General features: G+C 48.6%; 1 protein-coding gene across 13 annotated transcripts in view; it reads right to left on the reverse strand.

The window, feature by feature from the left end:
• Window positions 1-17,652, reverse strand: part of ARVCF (ARVCF delta catenin family member) — a 592,161-nt gene that overhangs the window by 543,785 nt on the left and 30,724 nt on the right. For 12 of the 13 annotated variants that reach the window (XM_075898313.1, XM_075898325.1, XM_075898321.1 and 9 more), the window contains one exon: window positions 1,288-1,359. The exons of the other annotated variant lie outside the window; for it this stretch is intronic. The gene's annotated coding sequence lies outside the window, so the exon portion shown is untranslated. The remainder of the gene's footprint in view (window positions 1-1,287; window positions 1,360-17,652) is intronic. 13 annotated transcript variants of the gene reach the window in all.

The raw sequence follows: 17,652 nt of genomic DNA on the forward strand, positions 1-17,652 counted from the left end.
AATCCATGTAGTGTAGGAAAATACAAAAACCTGCACAGCAATTATTAAAGGTTGACCCTTTTACTTCAAAATCATAAATTTCTACCACTAGAGCTAAATATCTCTTCTAGCTGGCCTCGTGAGGACACAGTCACACATAGCCAGTAACATTACGAATGGAAATAGATCTGAAGTTTGTTGAGGACAATTAAGATTATAGTCTTTGTGGCGGGGCGGTACCCGCATACCCCAGAGAAGCGGGCCCACCCCGCACTGACCCCGCGATCGCTCTGTCACTAATGGGGGCGGTGCGGGGCTCGGTAGTAGAATGCGCGCAGTGTAGCGCGGCGGCGGTGCAGCTGAGCGGCGGAGAAAAGGGAACCGCAAGGGAACTGCCAGCGGGTGGCGGGGGGGGGGGCGGGACCACAGGGGTTGACGTTGGCCTATAGCGGTGACGTCAGGCGTCCCCGCAGCGGCCGTGGGGGAGTTTAAATGGAGGAACGGAGGAGCCAGAGGGGGGAGAGGAGTGGAGAGAGGGCAAGGGTGGAGAGGAGGGGAGCGTAGGTATCCGAGACTGATGAAGGCGGGGTGGAAGTAGCCCAGGGCAGGGCAAGGAGCCGGCGCACCGGTGGGTTGTGGGTCATTTCCCCTCCGGTGGGACAGGTCCTTGTGACTCTGTCCTTAGGGCCCTGGGCTGGGGTCCGGGAGAGAGGATGGGCCCGGACCCCCCTCCCCGCACTTCCGTGGCTGTAAGCACACCGACACGGAGAAAGGGGGACTGTGTCTTGGGGGCAAGAAGGGATGGAAAGGAGGGGGAACAGGGCAAACCCCCACAGTCTTGAATAGGGAGGAAACCATTTCATCTTATTTAGTAGTGGGATGCCAGCAAAAAACATTTTTAAAGATCCACTTATAAAGTTTAAAGGGTTTTTTATTACTGTTACAATAGCCTGTTAATTAACCAATATTTTTATTAGGTTGACATTTGTTTTCCCATAGTATTTTTGCTGTGCCAAGTAAATTGATTCAAGCTCTTGCATATCTTAAATTTACCAATATACTCAATTCAATGATCTTGTTGTTTGACTGACAGGCCATTAAAGATTATTTCCAAAAAAATAATTTAGGCTTTTGCTGCTTTTCTGGAGAGGCAAAGAATGACAACTGTCATACAGGCTGGAACAATAAGGAGTAGGAAAGTGAGGGAAGCAGCAGTTTTGCATTCTAGGTTCCACAGCTGTGAAAATTTGTGTTAACAACAAAAAAGAAAAAATCCTCATATTCTTTGAAAACTGAGACAGCTCTTACCAGTCTTTTGGCCAATTTGACAACTTTCTTCCCTTGTTCACAAAACAGAACTTAATAAGCATGTGGCTGTCCCTGAAAGACACAAGAGGCAGAGAGATCATTGTTCCAAAAACTATCAATAAAGGAACTAATATTGTATGAAGCTGCGTTTCAACATACAGCTTCTAACTCTAAAATGGTTTTTAAAAATGCAGTGTTGTACCCAGAGAGTAAAGTTGCAATGATATAACTTTCAGTGATCTTCAGAGTTACTGCTTACGACGATGCTTATGACGATGCAAATGGGAAGGTATTTCCCATTTGGTTCAGATGCTGCTAGACAACTCAGTAGGCTTCTGCTGAAACCTCTTTACAACAAATTTTAAAAAATCACCATGCCTTAAAAATATGACAGCAAGATACAGTATAGCAGATACTCCTCCTATTCCTTTTATTATTTATATATTAGAGAATGGTAGGACTGTGACTGAAATAAGTGACAACTTATCGTGGCCTGTTCAGTCATTATTACTGACACAGGAACACTAATCATGACTTCTTAAAAACCAAAACCCAGTTCCTTTCAACGCATGCTAAAACTGGTATGTATTAGAAACAAATAAATAACTTTGAATACACAATTATACAACATTGGCATTTCTCCTATAAGTGCTAGTGGTTGCATGGACAGCTGTCACAGATATTGTAGAGAATACCTAGTCCTGCCCTCAGTACATGGGATTGCAGTAAATGACCTATCAAGGTCCCTGCCAGTATTACATTTCTATGATTATTCAGTTCTGCTGGAATTAATATTCAGAAAAAATCTTGTTTAATTGTATTAGTTAAACCAACCCATTAAGGATAATTTACCACAGGAGAGAGGATAAGTCAATCTTTCTGCAAGTGAGACTGGAAAATGTACCAGGTGAAAAAAACCACAACACACAGTGGTAGTTTACATGAGGGATGGGCAATAATTTTTGAAGGGGGACCACTTCATGAATTTTGGAAGTGGTTGCAGGCTGCTCCAGAAGAGGCAGGGTCTCAGGCAGAAGAGGTGGAGCCAGGAAGTCCTGATTGGTGTAGGAAGCATGAAGTCTTTGCTCTCCAATCCTTCCCTGTCAGGCATGCACAGATGTTTTGCACAGATGTTTTGCACAGCTGACGATTCCCTATGATGCCATGCACGCCTGACAGTAGGAGGAGACTTCGTGCACTCCCTATGCCCAGGTCTCGATTGGCCTGGGGGAGGGGAGCGGCAGAGCAGATATGGGTCAGATCAAAGGGCTTGGCGGGTCAGTTCCAGGTTGCAAAGGCTGCTTTGCCCACCCCTGAAGTACAGGGCCTAGAAGGGGGTCATAATCTGGAGCAGGAGTGCAGAAGGGCATGCATGGTCTGAAAGGGGATTCTAACCTGGGGCAGGAATGCCGGAGGAAGTGCAGTGATTTGGGCTGTGACCAGGGATAGCAGATTTGGGTTCAGAGTCTGGGAGGGGGTTGTGACCTGGGGCAGGAGTGCAGGAAAGGGTGCAGGGATTTGGGCTGTGACCAGGGATCACTATCAGGGTGCAGAGCTTGAGAGGGGGTTGTGACCTGAGGAGGGGAGTAGGTGTGGGTGCAGTGTCTGGGAAGATGTATGGGGGCTGCAACAGGGGTGCAGGCGGGGGGTTGGGTTACATGGGGTAAGGATGCAGGAGGAGGCAGAATGTAGGGGAAGGGAAGGGCTGGAATGCCAGGGGCAAGTTCTGGCTGGGAGACCTTATTTGGATGGCTCCAAGCCAGCAGCCCAGCAGGTTACTTAACAAGGATCCCTGCCTTCCACACTCCTGTACTACTCACAGCAGCTACAGGGGCTTTAAGTCTGGGGGATGGGCACTTCACATGTTGCCTGTCCTGCAAACAAGCAGCTGCTATTGGTCAGAAATGGCCAATAGGAGCTTCTGGAGGGGAAGCAGGGTGAGAAGCCTTCAGCCTCCTCCCTTGGGCTCTCAGAATTCACAGAAGCACATGGCCCTGCAGCAGCCGGCTTCAACAGAGGAGGAGAAGCCTCACACCCCCAAGGCTGAGAGGTCTGTTGCCACCACTGCAAATAGGAAACGTAGGGTAGTGGTGGTCGGAGACTCTCTTCTGAGGGGGACAGAGGCGCCCATCTGTCGCCCTGACATTTCATCTCGGGAGGTGCTGTCTGCTGGGGGCCCGTATCCAAGATGTTACGGAAGCATTGTCGAGGATTATCCGGCCTTCTGACTACTACCCCATGCTACTCATCCATGTGGGCACAAATGATACTGCAAGGTGTGACACTGAGCGGATCAAGAGTGACTACAGGGTTCTGGGAGTACGGGTGAAGGAGTTTGGAGCGCAGGTGGTATTCTCTTCGATCCTTCCTGTTGAATGTAGGGGCCCGGGCAGAGACAGGTGCATCCTGGAGAGTGAATGCCTGGCTGCGAGAATGGTGTCGCCAGAAGGGCTTTGGCTTCCTCGACCACAGGATGCTATTCCAGGAAGGACTGCTGGGCAGAGATGGCCATGTTCACCTTTCGAGAAGGGGAAAGACCCTATCTGGAAACAGACTGGTTAACCTAGTGAGGAGGGCTTTAAACTAGGTTCGACGGGGACAGGTAAGCAAAGCCCACAGGTAAGTGGAGAACATGGAGACCTGGGAGATGGGTTGCAAATGGGAGGGAGCGTGGGCTATAATGGCAGAGAGAAAGGAAGGTCAGGGCAAAACTGGGAGGCAAGGTCAAATCAGTATCTTAGATGCCTATATACAAATGCAAGAAGTATAGGTAATAAGCAGGAAGAACTGGAAGTGCTAATAAATAAGGACAATTATGACATTGTCGGTATCACAGAAACTTGGTGGGATAATACACATGATTGGAATGTTTGGATGGAAGAGTACAGCTTGCTCAGGAAGGATAGACGGGGAAAAAAGGAGGAGGTGTTGCCTTATATATTAAAAATGAACACATTTGGAGTGAGGTGGAGATGGACATAGGAGACGGAAGTGTTGAGAGTCTCTGGGTTAGGCTAAAAGGGGTTAAAAACAAGGGTGATGTCATGCTAGGAGTCTACTACAGGCCATCAACCCAGGTGGAAGAAGTGGATGAGGCTTTTTTTAAACAACTAACAATATCATCCAAAGCCAAAGATTTGGTGGTGATGGGGGACTTCAACTATCCAGATATATGTTGGGAAAATAACACAGCGGGACACAGTCTATCCAATAAGTTCTTGGACTGCATTGGAGACAACTTTTTATTTCAGAAGGTAGAAAAAGCTACCGGGGGGAAGCTGTTCTAGATTTGATCCTAACAAATAAGGAGGAACTGGTTGAGAATTTTAAAGTGGAAGGCAGCTTGGGTGAAAGTGATCGTGAAATCACAGAGTTCACAATTCTAAGGAACGGTAGAAGGGAGAACAGCAAAATAGAGACAATGGATTTTGGGAAGGTGGATTTTGGTAAGCTCAGCGAGCTAATAGGTAAGATCCCATGGGAATCAAGACTGAGGGGAAAAACAATTGAGGAGAGTTGGCAGTTTTTCAAAAGGACATTGTTAAGGGCCCAAATGCAAGCTATTCTGCTGCGTCGGAAAGATAGAAAATATGGCAAAAAAACCACCTTGGCTTAACCATGAGATCTTGCATGATCTAAAAATTAAAAAGGAGTCATATAAAAAAATGGAAAGTAGGACAAATTACAAAGGATGAATATAGGCAAACAACACAGGAATGCAGGGGCAAGATTAGAAAGGCAAAGGCACAAAATGAGCTCAAACTAGCTACGGGAATAAAGGGAAACAAGAAAACTTTTTATAAATACATACGAAGCAAGAGAAAGACCAAGGACAGGGTAGGCCCACTGGTCAGTGAAGAGGGAGAAACAGTAACAGGAAACTTGGAAATGGCAGTGATGCTTCATGACTTCTTTGTTTCGGTCTTCACCAAGAAGTCTGAAGGAATGCCTAACATAGTGAATGTTAGTGGGAAGGGGGTAGGTTTAGAAGATAAAATAAAAAAAGTACAAGTTAAAAATCACCTAGAAAGATTAGATGTCTGCAAGTCACCAGGGCCTGATGAAATACATCCTAGAATACTCAAAGAACGGATAGAGGAGATATCTGAGCCTCTAGTTATCATCTTTGGAAAATCATGGGAGACAGGAGAGATTCCATAAGACTGGAAAAGGGCAGTGCCCATTTCCATTCATAAAAAGGGATATAAGAACAACCCAGGAAACTACAGACCAGTTAGTTTAACTTCTGTGCCAGGGAAGATAATGGAGCAAGCAATTAAGGAAATCATCTGTAAACACTTGGAAGGTGGCAAGGTGATAGGGAACAGCCAGCATGGATTTGTAAAGAATAAATTATATCAAACCAATCTGATAGCTTTCTTTGATAGTGTGACGGGCGGGGGAGGGGGGGAGCCACGCCCCGCACTCAAGCCCAAGGAAACCACCTGGTGCCGGGGGCAGAGAGGGCTCCACCCACACAGCCCTATTGGGCATGCTCCAAGGGGAGCATAGGTATAAAAGGCTGCTGGCCTGCTCAGAAGGGGCAGACTATGGCTAGAGGGGGAGGGAGCACCCAACTGCCGAGGAGGGAGTCGACGGGATGGCTGAACGCGCCGCTGCCAGGCCCAAGCCGGGCCCGACCCCAACAAAGGAGCCGCCGGCCAACACCCCGGGACCCAGGCACCGAGCCGGACACTGCCAACCCAGATGCTGACTGGGGAAGTGCCGCTACAGCCACCCGACCAACGCCAACAGGTGGGACCGCTGCCGGCCGGGGGCAGGGGGTAGGAAGCGACCCAGGGCAGGGAGCTGTAGAAGCCCCTGAGGGCTCAGGGCGTTGCGGGGAGGAGCCCCCCCCGAGCCAGTGGTGGGAGCCACCCGCCACTGACAGGGCCCTGGGTCAGGGCCCGGTGGAGAGGGTGGGCCCGGGCCCCCCTACCCCTCCTGCCCAGAACCCCAGCGAGTGGGAAGTTCAGCCAGAGGACTAGGCTGCAGAGCCGGCATCCGGAGGACTAGGCCAGGAGGCCGTATTTCCCCTAAGAGGGGCATTGTACTTTGGAACTAGGTCAGTTGGCCGTATTTCCCCTGAGAGAGGGGCATCGGACTTTGAGGACTAGGCCCAGGCGGGCCGAACTAATGGGCCCCAGATGGGGGTGGCAACCCCAAGTCAGGGGGGAGCCCCCCCCACAGATAGGATAACAAGTCTTGTGGATAAGAGAGAAGTGGTGGATGTGGTATACCTAGACTTTAGTAAGGCATTTGATACGGTCTCGCATGATATTCTTATCAATACTAGGCAAACACAACTTAGATGGGGCTACTATAAGGCGGGTGCATAACTGGCTGGATAACCGTACTCAGAGAGTAGTTAGTAATGGTTCACAATCCTGCTGGAAAGGTATAACTAGTAAGGTTCTTCAGGTCTCTATTTTGGGACTGGCTCTGTTCAGTATCTTCATCAACGATTTAGATATTGGCATAGAAACTATGCTTATTAAGTTTGCAGATGATAGCAAGCCGGGAGGGGTTGTGACTGCTCATGGGGGATAGGGTCATAATTCAAAAAGATCTGGACAAATTGGAGAAATGGTCATAGGTAAACAGGATGAAGTTTAATAAAGACAAATGCAAAGTGCTCCACTTAGGAAGGAACAATCAGTTTCACACATACAGAATGGGAAGCGACTGTCTAGGAAGGAGTATGGCAGAAAAGGATCTAGGGATTATAGTGGACCACAAGCTGACAATGAGTCAGCTGTGTGATGCTGTTGCAAAAAAAGCAAACATGATTCTGGGATGCATTAACAGGTGTGTTGTGAACAAGACACAAGAAGTCATTCTTCTGCTCTACTCTGCGTTGGTTAGATCTCAATTGGGGTATTGTGTTCAGTTCTGGGCACTGCATTTCAAGAAGGATGTGGAGAAATTGGAGAAGGTCCAGAGAAGAGCAACAAGAATGATTAAAGGTCTAGAGAACATGACCTATGAAGGAAGGCTGAAAGAATTGGGTTTGTTTAGTTTAGAAAAGAGAAGATTGAGGGGGGACATGATAGCTGTTTTCAGGAATCTAAAAGGGTGTCATAATGAGGAGGGAGAAAACTTGTTCATGTTGGCCTGTGAGGATAGAACAAGAAGCAAATGGGCTTAAACTGCAGCAAGGAAGGTTTAGGTTGGACATTAGGAAAAAGTTCCTAACTGTCAGGGTAGTCAAGCACTGGAATAAATTGCCCAGGGAGATTGTGGAATCCCCATCTGTGGAGATATTTAAGAGTAGGTTAGATAAATGTCTATCCAGGGGTGGTCTAGACAGTGTTTGGTCCTGCCGTGAGGGCAGGGGACTGGACTCGATGACCTCTCGAGGTCCCTTCCAGTCCTAGTATTCTATGATTCTATGGGGAACGCGGGTCCCAAACAGCCGCTTGCGCCGCTTGCTCCCCCGTGGCAGCCTCGCTGAGTGGCGCAGAAGTCAGCCGAGTGCCATGGTGGGAGGAAGCAGTGCCACCCAGAGGAAACAGCCAGGGGGTAGGGCCTGGACGAACGTGCGTCTCTGATGTCAGGAAAGGGTGCCGGATTCAAAAGGAGGAAAGCAGAGCAGACACGGAGGAGACAGAGAGGAGTATGGAGTAGGCGGAGGACAGTGAGAGAGAGTGAGAGAGACACAGCAGGAGTAGGAGAAGAGAAACATAGAGTGAGAGACGGGAGGGGGAGAAGAAAAAGAGAGAGATGGAGAGAGAGGCAGGAGGTGGACGAGAGCTGAGAGAGAGAGGGCGAGGCAGTAGGAGGAGAAGAGAGAAAGAGGCCATTTGTGCCGCTTGCTCCTTCATGGCAGCCCGGCTGAGTAATGCAGAAGTCAGCTGAGTGCCGCAAAGGGAAGCAGGGTGATGACATACACGCCCAGAGGGCGGGGCCTGGATGAGCATGCATCTCCAATGGAGACAGAGGAGAGCAGAGAGAACCTGAGGGGCAGGAGGCGGAGAAGAGAAAGAGAGAGACGGAGAGAGAGGCAGAGGGCGGAAGAGAGCTGAGAGAGAGAGAGGGAGAGGCAGTAGGAGGAGGAGAGAGAGAAAGAGAGATGGAGCGAGAGACCGGAGGCTCAGAAGAGAAGACCAATGTGGAGGAGAGACCTGAAAATCCTGTCTTATGACGGGCTAATTGGCTATTGCTAAATAGAAAAGAGGATGGATTTTACTGCGACCTTGTAAGATATTGATCTACACATTCTTCATCCCTGAATAGCATAATCTTTCTATATATTTTAGAAATGTGTATCTGTCTGTCTGACCACTGTCTGTGAGTTCATTTTGCTCAAGAACTTCTAAAAGTAAGGTATGTAGATTTGGTATGCTGATGCTTCTTATCATAACTTAAAGCAAGGTGAGTTTGGTTGTGCCAGGATAATCGGATGTGCATGGAATGCGAATGTTTCATATCAAATGGAAAGAGGGGTGCGATGGCAGAGACAGTTATACCTAGGTAGTTTTTACATATGTTGGCATTGAACACATAGAAAAACCTTAATTTTAAAGCAACACTATGCATTCCAGCTAGGGAGGTGAATGTTTAACCATGTACATGGTTAGCCGATGAGCCTGGGCTTATCAGTTAACCTTCATGGTTGCACAAAAGCTCCCAGGCTTTTGTGCGGCAAGTTGAGGCCTCTGTATCAGAGGCAGCAGCACCAGGGTGGAGGAGCAGGTGGGAGCCAATGCATGCAGGGATCCAGCTTAAAAGCCTACCCCCTTCCCCGTGTAACCATGTCACTGCTAAAATTTTCAACTGTTACACATTTACTTGATTAAATACATTTTAACACGCCTAATTCAAACCACAGACTAGAACTGAAAGGGGATTCAAGAGGTCATCTAGTCCAGTTCCCTACACTAATGGCAGACCAAATAAATAAAGTCTTGGCGCTCTGAATCACTATACAGCTAACAAAAAAAAATCCCTCCACCTTCTCTCTATTTTATACAAGACTGGTATCAACCTATCTAGGAAACCTACCAATTGCTATTCTTACCTACATGTCTTTTGCTTCCATCCAGGACACATCACATGATCTATTGTCTACAGCTAAGCCCTAAGATACAACCACATTTGTTCCAATCCAATAGACCGAGACAAACACCTATAAGATATTTATTAAGCTTTCTTAAGACTTAAATACCCACTTGGGGAAGTGAAGAAACAGACAGACAGAGCCCAACAAGTACCCAGAAGTCACCTACTTCAGGACAGGCCCAAAAAGGAAAATAACAGAACACCACTGGTTATCACATACAGTCCCTAGCTAAAACGCTTCCACCATATCACTGACAATCTAAAACCGATCCTAGAAAATGATGTTTCACTCTCACAAACACTTGGAGATAAGCCAATCCTCGCCTACCTGAGATAAATACTCGCCAGCAGCCACACAACACATCACAGGGACACTTACCCAGGAACCTATCTCTGCAACAAACTTCACTGTCAACTCTCTCCACATATCTATATAAGCAACCTAACCACCTAAGCCACACCAGCAGGGTCTCATAATGTGCCATGTGCCATCAAGTGCCAGCAATGCTCCTCTGACATGTGTGACAGACTGCTGCTAAGCCAGAGCTCTGCCACTACAGCCTGGCTGAAAAGGTTAATTAGACCCAGATGAGCAAGACCAGGCCTGAAGGGCTAATGGAAGCAGTTGTGGGCCGTATTAGCCAGAGAGTTATATAAGGCAGCCAGAGAGGAAGTGAAAAGAGTCAGGAGGAGAGGCACAAGGAACCAGGATGTGGCTGAGCATGCTCCCCAGGCAGACGGAGGGGCTGGTTGGCTGGCTGAGTTGGCTGTAATCTAAAAAGCTTTGTAAATAGAATCTGGTGGGAAGCTGACAATAAAAGGCATGGGTAACTTCAGCAGAGAAGGTCGCCAATTGATTTGTGGACCAGAATGTGTCCCAGGGAAAGGGGCCTGAGCCAGGATGTTGACACACATGTATATTGGCCAAACCAGACTGTCCCTATGTATGCCAAAGGATAAATGGGCACAAACCAGCCATCAGCAATGTAACACACATAAACCTAGTGTAGAGGAACACTTTAACCTCCTTGGACATTCAATAATGGATTTAAAAGTAGAAATCCTTTCACAAAATAATGTAAAATCTGATTACAAAGAGAGTCAGATGAACTGGAATTAATTTGCAAATTCAATACTATCAATTTAGGATTAAATAAGGATCTTAACTGGTTAATACATTACAAAGGCAGTTTTCCCTCTCTTGATATCTGTATTTCTATATCAATTGCTGTGAATGAGCCACTTCCACACAGATTTGATTAGTCTCATTTACACAAGTACCCTCTTTCTTTTGTTCTCCTTACATGTATGTATGTATGAATGTATGTGTAATTTAACTTAACTCTAATTCATTTGATGAAGAGGGTTTTATTCATGAAAGTTTATTCCCTAATACATCTATTAGTCTCTATGGCTATGTGTATACTACACGATTATTTTTAAATAAGTTATTTTGAAATAACTCCTGAAATAACTATTTTGAAATAAACTTATTTCCCAAGGAAAAAGGAGGTATTATTTCAAAATAACCAGCCCTTATTTCGAAATACCAGGCTTCGTAATACATAAGAACAGCCAAACTGGGTCAGACCAAAGGTCCATTGAGCCCAATGGTTTGTCTTCCAACAGTGGCCAATGCCAGATGTCCCAGAGGGAGTGAACAGAATGGCTGTGTCTACACTGGCGCGATCTTGCGCAAAAGCGGCTGCTCTTGCGCAAAAACTTGCTGCCTGTCTACTCTGGCTGCGTGTTCTTGCGCAAGTAAACTGAAGTTCTAATGTATGAAATCAGGGCTTCTTGCACCAGAACTCTGATGCTCTTGCTCAGGAATAAGCCCTCAGGAATAAGCCAACTGTTCTTGCGCAAGAGGCCAGTGTAGACAGGCAACATGAATTTCTTGCCCTGTGGTTAAAGTTGCCATCGGAGCTTTCTTGAGCAAGAGAGCATCTACACTGTCAAGGATGCTCTTGCGCAAAAGCACATCTCTTGCGCAAAGCACATGCCAGTGTTGACACTGTCTTCTGGAAGAGTTTTTGCACATCTCTTGCGCAAGAAGCTGCCAGTGTAGACATAGCCAATAGGTAATCATCAAGTGATCCCTCTCCTTTCATCCATTTCCAGCCCCTGATAAAGAGAGGCTAGGGACACCATTCCTACCCATTTTGGCTAATAACTATTGATGGGCCTAACCCCCATGAATTTATCTAGTTCTTTCTTGAATCCTGTTAAAGTCCTGGTCTTCACAACTTCCTCTGGCAAGGAGTTCCACAGGCTGATAGTGTGCTGTATAAAGAAAAACTTCCTTTTGTTTATTTTAAACTGTGTGGGGATTCTCTGCTTGTTGTTTTGAAATAAGGGAAGTTACTTCCAGTGTAGAAATGCCCCCAAGTGCCACAGGACTCCTTGTTGTTTTTGCAGATACATTCTAACACAGCTACCTCACTGAGACATTAATCTATGGTATATTTACTATTGACCAGATTGAATTATTCCCTCAGTAACTTTAGATTTACAGCAGGGTATCATTACAGAAATTAATTCTGTAACTGGTATCAGAATCTAGACCAATATAGCTATTTCTAATTGCTTAAATAACATGGGGCCCAAGGCATCAATTGAAAAAAATATGGCTGTGAATGACAAAGCTCAGATTTATAGATATACATACACTGAATAAAACACAAAATCAACAGTTGTAGAGAACAACTAATAAACATCTTTCAAAAGGACTAGCAATAGCAAACAAGACAATTTACACAATGCAATACAAGATTCAATCCTGGCTTTGCTAGGAAACAGAATATAATGAAGCCACATATCTGTTTTCTCCTTTCTCATAGGCCAATCAGAATTTGGCTACCATATAGCATTTGAGTGTCTCAGGGTGCATCTACCTTCCCTTGTAAATTTTCTAATTACAGGGCAACATTGTGTCTTAATATAGCAACATTCAATAACTGCAGGAAGTCATTGAATGCAGGTTTATCTGATGTAATTACTAAACAGGATGCTTTGTGTATATCAGCTCTGACAAGTAAGTGGCATTTAGTCCCACATCATGTTTAGCAAAAGGAGAACAAAGGAAAAATCCCATTACAAATGGAAGAAACATACTGGCAAGCTAAGCATATACAGAGAAAATATATTTGTCACAAAATGAAAGTGGTATAATAAGATCACTGTGTTCCAGAAGTCACACTGGTGCGGGCTGGTAGTCAGAAAAATGTGTTGAATCTGTACAAACCCAACCTTGGGCTACAATTTCCTCCGAAAGTATCATTTCTATTAGCAATTCAGGCTTCACCTGCTGAGCAGTTCAATCTGGAGGTCAAAGCAGAATTCTGGCATTATTTTAAAACGGATGGGAAACCTTTTTTGGGTCAGGGGCAAAGACAGCTTCATTTGCATGTTCCTGGGCGGGTGCCATTTTTAAATCCCCTTTGTTCGAACAGTCAGAAATTAATCCGAACTAAGTCTTTAGTTCGGATTAACTGTTACTCCTCCTGCAATGAGGCAGTCAGTTCGAACTAAGGGGATTTAAAAATGGTATCCGCCCGGGAACATGCAAATGAAGCCTGGGATATTTAAATTCCGGGCTTCATTTGCAAGTTTGAATGCCTACATTAGCCACCCTGGTTCAAACTAGGGGGCTAGTGTAGACATACCCTGAGAGAGTATGAATTGGAGAAGGGCTAAAGGGCCTTGAAACTTGAGGGCTGAGCACCAGTCAGCTGAAGCCTTGAGACACTCTGATCTGGGAGAGAACTAGCTCTTGAAAGAAGGCCTAGGAACTCCATACCTAAAGGGAGAAAATTAAGGAACTTGGGTTGAAGCCGGAGTGTATAATATGCAAGGACTCAGTAATGGTACTACAAGGGAATGTTTAACTTACCTGTGGACTCTAAGTAAAAGCCTCAAAGAAGGGAAGAATTGGCAGTACTGAACCACAAGTGGAGTGCTCAGAAGGCAGCTGGCCCTGATTTACTTTTATCTGAAGGGGTTGCTAATTTTAGAAAGGAGAAGTATGAAGAATGGGTGGGTGCGCTAGCATGAGCACCAGATCTTGCCTGAGTAGGACCTCCCTGCCATGCTGAGCTCTGTACTTGTTCTCTTCCTGGTGGAGCACCATATGTATGCTCTTGAAGCAAAGTACCATGAAATGCACCACAACACACATGAGCATGACTATGTTTTCATACTAACTGGGCTCCATGCTTGCGGTGCTCTGGCATCTACACAGGCACACCGCTTCCTCTTTATGTCACACAACGGAGGAGGGACTAGACGAGTGCTTTGTGGGATGCTGTCAACATGAGCTCCTCTAACCACACACTGCAGAGTTTTGGACCCAGTGGGCACCAGAAGTATAGCCCAGATTGCAAAGCTACCCACAGTGCATCACTTTCTGAGTCGACGGCAGGCTCCCTAATGAGGATGTGCTATTTTGGACAACATTCAATTCTTCCCTGTAGTGAGGACACAGACCTTTGACTTCTCAAAAGCAGGTGGTAAGAAAGTGAACATATTGCATTCAGGCTTAGCCTGTAATGTAAATGTGCGCTAGGTCTCTCCTTCACTGAGTTTTCACTGCTCCCTCCTGCTGCCCTTTTGTCTTAGTTTGCTCCCGGGCAAACAAGCAAAGCCGCCCAGGCCAAATGGTACTACCAGTTCTGGCACAGTTCACCAGTTAGTCCCTAGCAGGCTGCTGGCACTTTATTTACCTGTGTATCCACAAGTACAGCCCCTTAAAAACCCATTGGCTGTGGATCACCATTCTCGGCCAACGGGAGCTGTGGAAAATGGTGTGGACTGACACTGCACATCCTGCAGCTCTCGTTGTCCGGGAATGTCGATCTGTGGCCAACAGGAGTTGCAAGCAGCCATACCTGAGGATGCACAGATAAATAAAGTGCCGGCAGCCTGCCAGGGGATAGCTGCAGTGAACCATGTCTGGCCCATGGACCATGTATTGCCTACCCCTGATATGGCACAATCAAAGCACCGTTCCACGTCTATTGGAACCGTCTAGTGTGATTCTGTTTTACAAAATAAACAGTATGTGAATTACACTGCTACATCCTGCTGCATGCCCTTTGTTCACAAAGTCTCTGGTGTTAAAATTATATGGGGAATTTTTCAAACATGTTGTTGGACATCCATTGTTCTGCTCTGATGTGTGACACTAAGCAAGTCAAACAGCACTACAGGCAAACAAGCCTTCTAGTAATCATTTATAACCTTGTTAGAAAAGTGCAGTCTGCCAAACTGCAGCTCCCAAAAGGTACGGATTTCTTAGGAACCAGGCCAAAACTAGAAGTACAGCAGCAATAAAAGTAGGAATGTAATTTTAACTTGCTGAATAAGTAACAATGCTTAACACCATTAATGAAAGAAAAATGATGGAAAACAACACTTAATCTAGCAGTGTAAGCTCTTACAATCTTCTAGAACTGCATTCATTGGGAAGTAATGAGTATATTCACTAAAAAACTGCACCGAGAACTAGGGATGTTAAATTTAGGTGATAAGCACGGGAGCCGCAGCAGGGTTAACCCCACTGCAGCTCTGCCTCAGTTTTATTTTTGCACTTCATGGGTGGAGCTAAGAAAAGTACCACTATTTTTTATAATCATATTTCACCACCATTCCAGAACTAATAGTTCTGAACTCTCCCACTAATTATGGATAAGAATACCCACTTGTTGCTGTATGGTAGATGTGATATAATACATTTAAAATAGTTAAAACAGAGGAGGTCAGTCATCACTCACAGTACAGGCAGTCCCCGGGTTACGTACAAGATAGGGTATGTCTACACTAGAAAGTTAGTTCGAACTAACGGACGTTAGTTCGAACTAACTTTCCTAGGCGCTACACTAGCGCTCCGTTAGTTCAAACTTAATTCGAACTAACGGAGCGCTTAGTTCGAACTAGGTAAACCTCATTTTACGAGGACTAACGCCTAGTTCGAACTAGCTAGTTCGAACTAAGGGCTGTGTAGCCCTTTAGTTCGAACTAGTGGGAGGCTAAGGCTTCCCAGGTTTCCCTGGTGGCCACTCTGGCCAACACCAGGGAAACTCTATTGCCCCCCTCCCGGCCCCAGAGCCCTTAAAGGGCCACGGGCTGGCTACTCACTTTGTGCCAGTTGCAAGGCTGCAAGCACCCGTGCCTGCACAGCCTGCACCTGCCACAGGATGAGCCAGCCATCCGAGGGCTCCCAGCCCTCCACTGCTCCCCACGACCAGCCTGGCGGCTCCCGGGAGCCTGCCCGGGGGCGCAAAAGGCGGGCGCCCGCCTGGTCAAGTGCGGAGATCGTGGACCTCATCGAGGTTTGGGGGGAAGCCTCAAATGTCCACGATCTCCGCACTAGCCACCGGAACGCGGCCGTCTACGGACGCATGGCTGCCAGCCTGGCCGCCAGGGGCCACCAGCGCAGCCGGGAGCAGGTGCGCTGCAAGATTAAAGACTTGCGGCAGTCCTACTCCCGGGCCTGCCTGCCAGGGGCTGACCCGGAGGCCTGCCCCCACTTCCATGCCCTGGACCGCATCCTGGGGCCTCATGCCGTCCCTGCCCCCCGGGACGTGATTGACCCCGGGGCAGAGGGACCGCTCCTGGACACCGAGGAGGAGGAAGAGGGCTCTGAGAGCCAGGAGCCTGCCGCCAGCCTTCCCAGGACCCGGGACCCCCGAGGCACCCCACAGAGCCGCTCGCCTGCATCATCAGAGGCCGGGGAGGCGTCCACCTGTGAGTACCCTCGTGTTCCCCTTATGTGTACGGGGGGCTGGGGCGAGAGGGAGCCCCGGGACCATGCGCCTGGGCCTTGCCCACCACGGAGCAGCAGCTGGGGATCCTGCAGGGGCCCTGGCCTTGCAGAGGGGAGCTGGGTTTCACACACCTGGGCCCCTGGGGTAATTGACCGCTGGTCTTCTTGCACCACAGCTGCAGCACCGGGGCCTGCAGGGCGCACCACACCGCCTGCAGCAGCCGCCCGCGCCCGGGCAAGCAGGACAGCCAGGAACCAGGAGGACTACCAGAGGCGGCATCTCCGGTTCCTGGACCGACAGCTCCGTCTCCAGGACCACTGGGTCCAGGAGGACCTCAGGCTGCGCCAGAGGAGTCTGGAGGCCCTGGAGGAGCAGGGCCGTGCCCTGCGAGGCCACCTCCAGAGCCTGCTAGACCGCTTTCCATTTCCTCCTCCCCCTCTTGCTCCCCCTCTTGCTCCCCCTCTTGGTCCCCCTCTTGCTCCTCCTGCTTCCGCTCCTGCTTCCGCTCCTGCTTCCTCCACACCCCCTGTCCTCTCTGCCCCCCCCTCCACAACCATTCCCCACCGACGCCTCCAGACCCGCAGTGTGGCGAGACGGGAGAGGCACCCAGACTCCCACCCCTGAGCTTTCCTTTCCCTTCCTCCCTTCCCTCCCCTCCCCTTCCAGCTCCCTCGTCCCAGGTTTCCCCCTCCCTTCTCCCACCTTCATTCCTCCCTCCCCCACCCCAGTTCTCTGAAATAAACAGACGTTTTTGTTTGAAAAACAGGTGTCTTTATTGTACAGTAGATAGGGAGGGGAAAGGGGAAGGGGGGGGTAGGGTGGAAGAAGGCCCCGGTGGGGCATGCAGGGAGAGGTCAGTCCTCCTCCTCCTCCACCTGGAAGCTCTCCCGCAGGGCTTCCCGGATCCGGATGGCCCCCCGCTGGGCTTCCCGGACGGCGGCGGTGCGGGGCTGACCGTAGTGTCCAGCCATGCGGTCAGCCTCAGCCATCCAGGCTGGCAAGAAAGCCTCCCCCTTCCGCTCACACAAATTGTGGAGCACACAACATGCCGCCACCACGGGAGGGATGTTGTGCTCGGCCAGGTCCAGACAGGTGAGGAGGCATCGAAAGCGGGCTTTCAGTCGCCCGAAGGCCCCCTCCACCACGATGCGGGCCCTGCTCAGCCTGTTATTGAAGGCCTGGCGGGAGGGATTGAGGTGCCCCGTGTAGGGCTTCATGAGCCAGGGCTGCAGTGGGTAGGCGGCATCCCCCACCAGGCAGACGGGCATGTCCACGTCCCCGACCCTGATGTGGCGGTTGGGGAAGAAGGTCCCGTCCTGCAGCCGCTGGCACACGGAGGAGTTCCGGTACACCCGTGCGTCGTGTGCTTTGCCGGACCAGCCCACATTGATGTCCGTGAACTGTCCCCGGTGGTCACACACGGCCTGCAGGATGACGGAGAAGTACCCCTTTCTGTTGACGTACCGGGACGCCTGGTGTTCCGGGGCACGGATGGGGATGTGCGTCCCGTCGATGGCCCCCCCGCAGTTGGGGAAGCCGA

The sequence above is a fragment of the Pelodiscus sinensis genome, chromosome 15 (genome assembly GCF_049634645.1).
Source record: "Pelodiscus sinensis isolate JC-2024 chromosome 15, ASM4963464v1, whole genome shotgun sequence".
In the NCBI taxonomy this organism is placed as follows: Eukaryota; Metazoa; Chordata; order Testudines; family Trionychidae; genus Pelodiscus; species Pelodiscus sinensis.